Raw genomic sequence first — 9,887 nt, 5'->3', positions numbered from 1 at the left:
GAACGCGATACAGCTGACTCGATATTATGACGCCCACAGTAAATAAATGGAAAACGAATGGCCGATGCAGGCACGGAAACTGTGCTCCACAGTGCCAAAAAATCCATAATCAGCTCTAAAGAATATTTAACGGCAAAGTTCAACTAACTTTTTCAATGTTTAACCTACTGTGTCAACATAGCTCAGCCCCCATTTGTCACGGGGCATGACGGTGTCTGAAAGGAATCGTGTCGGCCTTCTGACCGCAGCTGTCAGCAGAGCGTTTGACGCGCCTGAGAACACTGACTCCTTGCCTGTCTTGCTAAGAACAATTAAAATACTCTTTACATATTTGTTCGCCTGATGGCCCCGGGCGCTTGGAGCCTCCACGGAGGGCCGTGTGTCGGTCGGAAGCTCAGGCGCGGGGCAGGTGCTCGCCCCGACCCGCAGCGGGACGGCCGTGCGGTGTGGTGACCACGGAAGCGCCGGCACCACTCACAGGGCGGGGCCCTCGGGGCCCGAGTGGGGCTGGCAGGGACCAGGAACAGGGCCGGGCGGCCGCACAGGAGGCTCACGCTCCGTGGGAAGGTAGAACGTGGCAGGGGACGGTCTGGGACAGGCTGTGGTATCGCAGGAATCGGTGCCCATGCGGGCGATGTGGTGGCTGAACCAGGTGCCTGGTGGGAACCAAGTGTCTGCACAGCCATTCAAACCAGTCCTGGGCCTCCATCGCAGCCTGCTCAGGTGACAGTGGCCGCGTCTGGTGTTTAAGCTGTGATCACAGCCAGCCTGCCCTGCGAGCACAGCCGAGCAGACACGGCCACGGGCACGGAGGCAGAGAGTGGCTGTGTGGGTGCGCGGTGACGCGCCCCTGCCTGGCGGTGGCCCCAGGGACGGCAGGCAGGGCTGCAGGGAGAGCGCCTCGTCAGGAAGGCCTCCGTCACTTCCCATCTGCAAACACATCACACGCCCAGTGATTCATCGTCTCCGCCACTGGGCCAGCAGCCAAAGCACACACCGCTCCCCGCCACCCCATCCGGCCGCTCCAGGCAGGCGGGCACACCCAGCACGCGGACCACCGAGTCCCTCGGCCCCGGGGCTGGAAAACACGTCCCCCTCCAGGCCTGGCGGAAGGGAAAGCACCCAGTGCTGCTCAGGCAGGAGCCCACGGAGGGACGGGCGCCCTCCCCCGGGCCGCCCTCCCCACAGCGCGTGCTGAGCTGTGTGTGCCTGCAGAGCACTGCAGAGGGAGCACGTGTCCTCGTGGAGGGCCTGGGGGTGGCGGCTCCCGCGATGCCAGCGGCCGTGTGGAGCGGCACAGGAGCGTGCGTGCGGTGGGAAGCCCCACCGCCAGGAAGGCTGGCAGCCCGTATCACGGGCACACAGAACTCGGTGGCTCTTAGCTACTCCGAGTTGGCACATTATGTTGTTCCCATGTATTAAGCGTTTTCAACTTGTTATTTACAAAAATAAAATCAGTCTATCTATGAACAGGAAAACCTTCCTAAGAGACAACTGGTGACTGACCCTCAAGCCTGCAGTCCACCCAAGGTAGCATCAGTCGGTGTGAATGACCCGTGGCTGGAAAAGCCCCTGGACTTGGAGGTGAGACAAATTCCCTCGCTTTGCCCGACTGCACCCTGCTTGGGCAGACACTGCCTCGCGGACGCGGGACCCCACACGGCGGTGTGGCCTCACAGCACGTGGGTGCGCAGGGAGCAGGAGGAGCACCTGTGAGGGGTGCAGCCCGGGTCCTCGCACCCTCAGGAGCAGTCGCAACATCTCTCTGAGGGCACAGGTGAGCACGGCAGGGAGGCCGAGCAGAACGCTGTGTCCTGGTCTGTGCGTGTGCCAGGCACACTGCGTGTGAGTCCCTCTCACACGTGTCTTCTCAAGAGAAACGCGAACGCACTCAGGTGCACAGTGACATAGGGGCACCGAGGGCGGAGCCCAGGGAGGTGGGTGCGTGCCACGAAGTCACAAGCCCGCAGTTTCACAGCTAGTTCACAGCCAGGGGGCGCTCCTGTGTAAACGTGTACACGCACACGCACATGCACACGCACACGCACGTGAGCCTGCAGGAGACGTGCAGAGATGCCGTGGCGGCTCTTCCGGTCACGGTACCACACTGAAAGCCACCCACATGCTGACACCATGAAGCGGGGGTACGATCTGAAGCCTTCTTACAACAGAGCAGTGCACAGCAAGGAAAAGACACACACTGTGCCACAAGCCGCGCTGAGCAAATGGAGCGGCCCTGCAGTTTCACAGCGTGCGGCGCCAAGACAAGAACATAATCGAAAGGAGCTAAAACCAAAAAACCAAAAAATAAAAAAGTGATGTTAAGATTATATCAAAAAAAGAATAAAATGATAAATGCCAAGAATGGGGTAAGTTGCCGGGGGCTGGGCTAGGGCAGGTGCACACAGGCGCGGGAAGGTTACTGTCCCAGGGCCACCTCAGGATACACGGGGACTTCAGAGGCGTTCATGCACACGGCACTCCCAAAGCCACTGCCCCGTCAGCCCTGAGGCGCCGCTACCTTGACGGCGGTGAGCAAGGTCAAAGGCAACGCACGGCGGGGCTCAGAGCCCTCAGCTTTACCAACGCCACTGTGTCTGCGCGCCTCTCAGAAACTTGCTTTCTACCAGAAGTTACCTTTTAGAGACGTCTGAGGTTGAGATGTGTAACTTTCTACAGTGAGCGTCCTGCGTGCTTCCCTGGAGCACACATGTGCACGTGTGTCCCGTGTGTGTGCATGCGTACGCTACGTGGGTCGCAGTGGACGTGCATCTACGACACAGGCGTCGGCACGCTGCCGTGACGACCCACACCTCCACCAGCAGCGTGGAGCAGTGTCCATGTGCCGCCCCCTTGCCAAGACCTGGTGCCAGCAGACTCGACCTTGCCGACTGAAGCGGTGTGAAGTTACACGGCACTATTGTTTTAATTTGCATTTTCGTTATATTAGTGCGGTGGAGCACTTCTTAAGATTACTGGCAATTTAAGTTTCTCCTGTGAATTTCTTATTCTTATCTTTTGTCATTTTTCTATCCATTTTTTTCTCATTTTGTAGGTGTTAAAAAAATTTTTAGTATAATCTGGAATTATTTCTTTGCCTGTTACTCGCATTACAAAGAATTTTCTCCCACTCTCTGGCTTACTTCATCCATCTTTTTGTGGCATCTTCCATTAAATGAAGACGTCTGTAAAGCAGTCGGATTAATCACTATCTTCCTTTATGGTGTTTGCCTTCACCTCTCACTTGAAAACAGTTTCCTAATCTGACTCCACCGTGAAATTTTCTGCATTTCCGTGCACCAGTCACGGTTTTACAATGACAAACACTTATCTGTGGGTGTGGCACAGGGTGACGCCTACGTCACTTCATTCCACATGGGATCCCACACTGCCCGGCTTCCCTGTTGTGTATGTCCCCACGCAGACCCCGCTTCCAGCGTGGGGGGCCTGTTCTGTGGGCTCTCGATCCTGCTCCGTTGCTCAGTTTCTAATAACGCCGCTTCCTATGTTAATTTTACAGTAAGTCTTGATATTCTGCAGCATAAGTGCCCCTTTTTTTCATAACTGCTTTTGTTACTTTTGGCCCTTTGCATTTCCATATGAAACTTCAGAATGTTTGCCCAATTACAGCCAAAGCATCTCGCTGGAGTTGTTTCATGAATGCAGAGACCCCGCCGACCGGCGCGGGGAGACTGGACATCGTTCTGATACTCAGTCTTCCTTTCCACAAACGTGCGTCTTTAACCACGTATTAAGGTCTTTTCCACGTCTTAAAACGTTTCACGATTTTCTCCATAAGAGTCTCAAAGATCTTGTGTTAGGTTTATTCTTAGGGACCCTGTAGTTTCTGCTGCTGCTAGAAAATGTAATTTTTTAAACCACCATCGGTTTAGCACCATGTGTTTCCAGTGAACGAAAATGCCATCGACGTCTGCAGGCGAATCTCGCATTCAGGAGCCTTGCCCAGCTCACGTGCCATGAGCAACATCTCACCTCCTTGATCTGGAGGGAGAGACACTTGTCAGAGGATGGAGCGGGGCGCCCTGAGGGTGAGCGGCGGGGCCACGGGGGACAGCGGTGCCCGCAGAGCTGCTCGGGGTGAGGGGCCCGGGCACCGTGGGCCAGTTTGGACTGGCTGAGGAGGCGGACGCTCTGCGAGACCTCCAGGTGTGTTCCTGGCACAGCCGACGCGGTCGCGGTGCGTGCTTTCGCACGTCGCGGGGTCTGCCAGCTGAGCCTGCGTTTCAGGGTTCCGTACCGTATCTGATCTGCCTCGGCTCTCACCAGCCCAGGAGGAATATTCCAGGCCAGGCCTCCGATGCCATTCTGGCTGCAACTCCAAAGGACGCTTTTCACGACACTTGGCTTCTCAGAGCCTAGGACCCGTGCCCTTCTCTCCCCCTCCGGCACCTGTATTCCGGGGTTCTGGACACCCCCCTGTGCTGCTCTGGAACCTCGTCCTTCGGTGAGGGCGACACTGCGTCCGCTCAGGGCCCGATGAAGCCTCCTCTACCCATCCTCCGCCGACAGCTCCCACAGTGCTGGGCCCCAGGGCCGCCCCGCAGGCCCCGTGGGATCTGTCTCCTGAGCAGGCCAGGCCCTCCTGCTGGAAGCCCTCCCGTGTCACACCTCCTGCCCTTTGCCGCACCCCCACACGCCCCCTCTGGCCGTGAATTCCAGGGCTCCAGAAGCACCACTCACCCCCAGCCTTGCACATCTCTGCAGCCCCACTGGACGCTTCCTCCACCGCTGCTGACCCCTCGGCCGATGTCAGAGGGACCTTTTAAAACTAGCAACCCTCTGTGCAGGCACTCCGGTGATGTCCAGCACAGGCCTGCCCTCCCAAGTCCCTCACACTCTCCTCACAGCTCGCCAAGCTCCAGCCACCCAGGCCCTTTAAGCCCAGAGAAGGCCGAGCTCTGTGGTCACGAGGGGGTTTCTCTGAAGTGCCTTCCCCCTCTTCGCCTCCTTCACACGGCTCCCCTGCCACTGTAGCCCGCCGTGGAAACGCTGTCTCCTCCAGGCAGCCTTCCCGGGCTGCTCTGTGCAGAGCCCTGCAGCACCAGCCCAGCCCCGTCCCTCGGCAGTGCCGCCTGCTCCGGCACCAAACTGGTTTCCTTCCTGCCATCTGCTGCTTCCCTGGGAGGGGAGGGGAGGGGAGGGGAGGGCCTGGACAACGGCCTGGTCACCCGAGCCCCCGGCGCAACGCCTGGTCCGGGCAGTTTAATGAGTACTGGTTCACGGAGAGGTGGGCGAGGCAGCGGCCACGGAGGCGACTTGCTAAGCACCCGGGCTGCTCCTCGGGTGTCAAAGGACCACCCAACGCACCGCTCCCTTCCGAGAAGCTATGACACTCGGCTGTGAAAAACAACACACATTTTACCAATGGGGGACAACCATTTCCCGAGAGTAAGCCCAGACCCCCGGGTTTACTGCAGTCTAACGGACTGAATAATAAATCTAAGTTTGTGTAACACTCGTTAGATTATAAACAGCAATGAATGAAACGAAGCTTCTGCTTAAATCGGTGTCGCCGTTGTCGATCGCTCCCTGTGTGATAAACTCACGGGCGGCCAGTCCTGCTGGACGCGGCTGCCCACTGCGTCCAGTGTCGTCGAGAAGGGCGCATGGGGACGAGGCTGCGCTGGGCACGTCGCAGTCACGAAGGCCACCCCTCTGTCCACACAGCACGGTCGCCGTGTACCATGAGAGCCTCTGCACAAAGTACTGACTTCCCAGTTTCAGCTTCTGGGCCAAACACGGAGCGACGGCAGGAAGCGCCCGTCTGCCCCGCACGGCCAAGGCCCTCTCCGCTGGCTGCCCGCTCGAGATGCATGTGTAATTCCATTTGGTCTCCCGCCCAACAGCCGACATCGGAAGTTAATTAAATTGGCTGTCCCCTGTCTTCGTCTGCTCGCCCAGCTAATGCTATTCTGTTCCTGAGCCGAAGAGCACTTTATAAAGTGCGCACCACGGCAGCCGGCGTGCTGTGCGCTGGGGGGCCGCACCTGTCACAGCCCCGGTTGTAGTGTCCCCAATTAGAAAGCCAGCACAAGGCCGAGCAGAGCACAAGTCATCGTGACAGGAAGGGTAAACACTCCAAGCAACAGCCACTTAATGTCTCGTGTGGCTACAATAAATCCCGCAGATTAATGCTCCTGCTAACGCCTCATGTCACCAGCGGGAGCCACCGAGACGTGGCGGCACGGCCTCGCGGACGGGATGCCTGGGAAGGGCGTGCACCGTGAGGGTGCCCACGGCGAAGCGCGGGTGGCGCCGGGTCCACGGACCGTGGGGGGCCTCACTCCGCTCCTGGCCCGGGGGCGAGGCACGGCCTTCGCGGAACGCGCCAGGAGCTCCCGGCACCGTCTCCGTGCCGTGCTGGCAGGCGGCGCAGACGGCTCGCGGAGGAAACAGCCCAAGAGCGAGACGGCCTGGAGCGAGGGACGTCGGGACCTCTCGCGCAGGGCCAGCTTCTGCCCGGGGGCTGTGTCCACGGGACGCGCTGGCAGACGGCGTAAGCACGGGGACGTACCCAGGATGACGCCACGGTGTCTGCCAGGCCCGTGAAAGGGAGGCTTCTAGCTGGGCAAGCTGAGGTTGAAATGGCTGGAAGCCACCACGGGGGGACATCGGAAGGCGGCAGGACATGCGGGTCTGGTGTCCAGGTGCAGATGTAAATGGGGCGTGTCTGCATGGGGACGGCCTCTGCGTCCTACGACGCAGAGCACACCCAGGACGGACAGAGCCAGAGGAAGCGCAGGGCCGAGGACTGGACCAGGACCGCCAAATGGAGGGGCTGGGGACAGGTGAGAGCCAACGGCGAGACTTCGGGGTGGTCAGTGTGGAGGCAGGGCAGTCAGTGGGGACACGGGGCGGTCAGTGTGGACACAGGATGGTCAGCGGGGACACGGGGCAGTCAGTGTGGACACGGGACGGTCAGTGGCGACACGGGGCGGTCAGTGTGGACACAGGATGGTCAGTGGGGACACGAGGCAGTCAGTGTGGACACGGGACGGTCAGTGGGGACACAGGAGGACGGAAGTAGGGGCAAGTAGTGTTTTAGAGGTGGGCTGGAGGAGGGAGTGGCAGAGGGCCTGTTTGGCTGTCATGCCGAGTGCGTGGGGCCTGACTCTGGACCCCACAAGCTGGAGGCCGGCGGTGACGGGCGGTGTGGGGCAGCCACACCCAAACAGTTGATTCAGGAAACTGTGGCGAGTCCGATGCCTCTCTCCCCATGCCGGTCATCGGGACGGGGCGGCTGCTCCTGCTGAAGCCTGGGGAAGAGCAAAGGTGCCGGGAGGGGCTGGCGGCTGCCGGCACGAGATTCGGCAGCAGGTGCAGGACACAAACCCACGGCACCTGCCGCCTTTCCCGTTTCCCCTGGGGGCCTGGGCTCAGCCGCCCCCACGGCCGTGCTCTTGGGCCTCCTTTCTCGGGAGGGCGCCCGCCCAAGCCAACACCCGATGCCAGAGGAGAAGGGCAGCAGCTGCCACGGCCCGTTTCACACGGGGCGGGGGCGGGAAGGGCCGCGCAGCCCACGCCACGGAGCCCACGCCATGGAGCTCACGCCGTGCGCCGCCACCCACAGCGGCAACAGGAAGACGGATGCAGACCCGGAGCCCCGCGCGAGGACCCCAAACCCTCTTCTAGTTCCTGTCACCCCGATGTTTCCTTTGCAACATAGGTGCTCTTTGGGGTAAATACACACTTTGCAAATTGAAAGTTTTGATAATGAACAAAGAAAAACACCAATTTTAAAATAAAAACTAGTTTGAATTATGAAGTTAAGTCATATTTCCTATATCTAAATGATTACAAAAGTAAATCAATAAACTTTTATGCCAATTAAATTATGTGAAGAGTTTGCATCATAATTAAAACGGCTCTGACTTCTGTCTTTTGTCTTCCAAAAATCATTAGCTTTTCAATTACAATTTCATGTCTACAAATGTCCCGGAGAAACAGGTTACGTGCATTACGGGCAGAGGACAATTACAGCAAAATGCACTTTACGAGATGGCAGCGCTGAGCGGAGCTGTTTACAAAACATTTCAGCCGATAGGAAAGCTGGGGGCCTGGAAAACGTACCAAAAGGCTGAATTGATTTTAAATTTCAATCACATTGGGAAAATGCCATCCACTCTGTGTGAAATAACTGCACTGTCCTTCTCTACAGAAATGCTGACACGGCAGCACCCATCCCCTCTCCAGCCCATGCTCGCTCCTGCTCGACCTGCCGAAGCCCTGGGCACCGACCCCACGGGCCCCGGCCGCCCGCACGCTGCCGGCCAGGCGAGTGTCATTCTGTCATTCTAAACCCCAGATACGTCCTCTCTCTCCGGACCGGGACGCACTCCCGTCTGCACCCAATCTCCTTTCTGCCCGACGCCCTCCGCGGCCCTGTTCTGTCCACGTGAACACCCCCAGTACACGCCGCCTGGCGTGGGGTCTGCAGGTGACAGCTTCTCCTTGGTTTCATTTGAATGAAAATGTCTATTTCGCCCGCCTTCTTGAAGGGCATTTTGCAGGACACAGAGCCATGTGGGGGCGGTTTCCTTTCGGGACGCGGAGGCCGCCGTGCCCCTCTGGCTGTCACTGCTTCTGCCGGGCAGGGAGCTGTCACGTCGGCATGAGCACTGCCCGCTGAAGGGGTTCTTCCTCTTCCCACGGCAGCGGTCAGTGTCCTCTCGTCTCTGGCTTTGCTCCACTTCGCCGTGACCCCTCCGGGGCGGGCCTTCCTCGTGCTGGGGGGAGGGGCTCGCTGGCATCCCCGGGCTGGTGTGCCAAGGTCTTCCACACGCCGAAAACTCATTCACCATCTCTTCAAAAACAACTTCCAGCGCCGCCCCCGCTTCCTCGCCAGCAGCACGGCCCCCCACCCTGGCCTTTCGCCTCCCCACGGGGCCGTCAAAATTCCGCCATCGGCTGTGAAACTTCGAGCTATGAGATCTGAGCAAACACTTCAGGAAAAACAGTCCCTGTTTGTAAAACGGGCTCATGTCATCCAAAGCTTCCTACCAGAAGGTCTGTCAGAGACCATGAGCGCAGAGTCTGCCGAAGAGGCCACTGCACACGTGGCCGTCCCTGTCCCCGCCTGGGATCAGACGCTACTGAACCCCAGCCTCCAGACAGCTGTCCATGGCCTTAAAACCCCGCGCTTCCTCGATCGGCCTCTGAATCAACATGCCCGACCCTGACCATCGCCCGCTGTGTCCCTTCTGGAACCCACCTCCCCTGAGAGGGAGCCCTGAGCAGCGGCTGGGATGCCGGCCCAGGACAGCACGCCCAGCTCCAGGCTGCACCTGCCTCTTCCCAGCTGGAGACCCCGGGGAAGCTCCTGAGCCCCTCTGCCTCAGTTTCCCCGCCGGTGACAGTGGGAGGCGATCAAGGCACCTGCCTCCCAGGCTACTCCGCTCCCTCGATGCGAGCACGATGACGGTCCTGTGCCAGCGAGCACCAACCAGCGGGTGCCGTTTGTGGGGACACCAACACAGGACGGCTTCACAGGTGTCCCTGGCTAGCACTAGAGTAACAAGGGCAGCAGCAAGAGGCCACCGGCCAAGAAGGCTTCCTACTTCCAACGCAGAGAGGCAGGGCCTCGGCGTCCACCCACCCATGCGTCTCCTCCCCGGGGAGGGGCCTGCCTGACCACGAGCACCTCCGGCCCACGGCCCCAGCCGGAGAGAGGCAGGTGCGGGAGGGGCCGTGCTGCGCCCCTGTCCACCATCCCAGGGATGGGACCGGCCGTCCCCATATGTCTTCTGAGGCTGAGTCACTAACAGCCCTGCCGGGAACAGCCGCTCCCTGCCAGGGGCCCGGACACAGGTCAGACCGCCGTCGAGTGCAGAGCAGTGACCCCGCCAGCGACCCCCCCGCACCTCACG

General features: G+C 59.6%; 1 long non-coding RNA gene across 1 annotated transcript; it reads left to right on the top strand.

The window, feature by feature from the left end:
• The first annotated feature begins 6 nt into the window (after window positions 1-6).
• On the top strand, window positions 7-3,195 carry LOC111747114. Its single transcript, XR_002783379.1, has 2 exons — window positions 7-567; window positions 1,474-3,195. It is a non-coding gene; the product is annotated as an uncharacterized LOC111747114 (long non-coding RNA).
• The last annotated feature ends 6,692 nt before the right edge of the window (window positions 3,196-9,887 follow it).

This window comes from Pteropus vampyrus, unplaced genomic scaffold (genome assembly GCF_000151845.1).
Source record: "Pteropus vampyrus isolate Shadow unplaced genomic scaffold, Pvam_2.0 Scaffold211, whole genome shotgun sequence".
Lineage (NCBI taxonomy): Eukaryota > Metazoa > Chordata > Mammalia > Chiroptera > Pteropodidae > Pteropus > Pteropus vampyrus.
The sequence above is the reverse complement of the archived record's forward strand: the minus strand, read 5'-3'. Positions and strand labels throughout refer to the sequence as shown.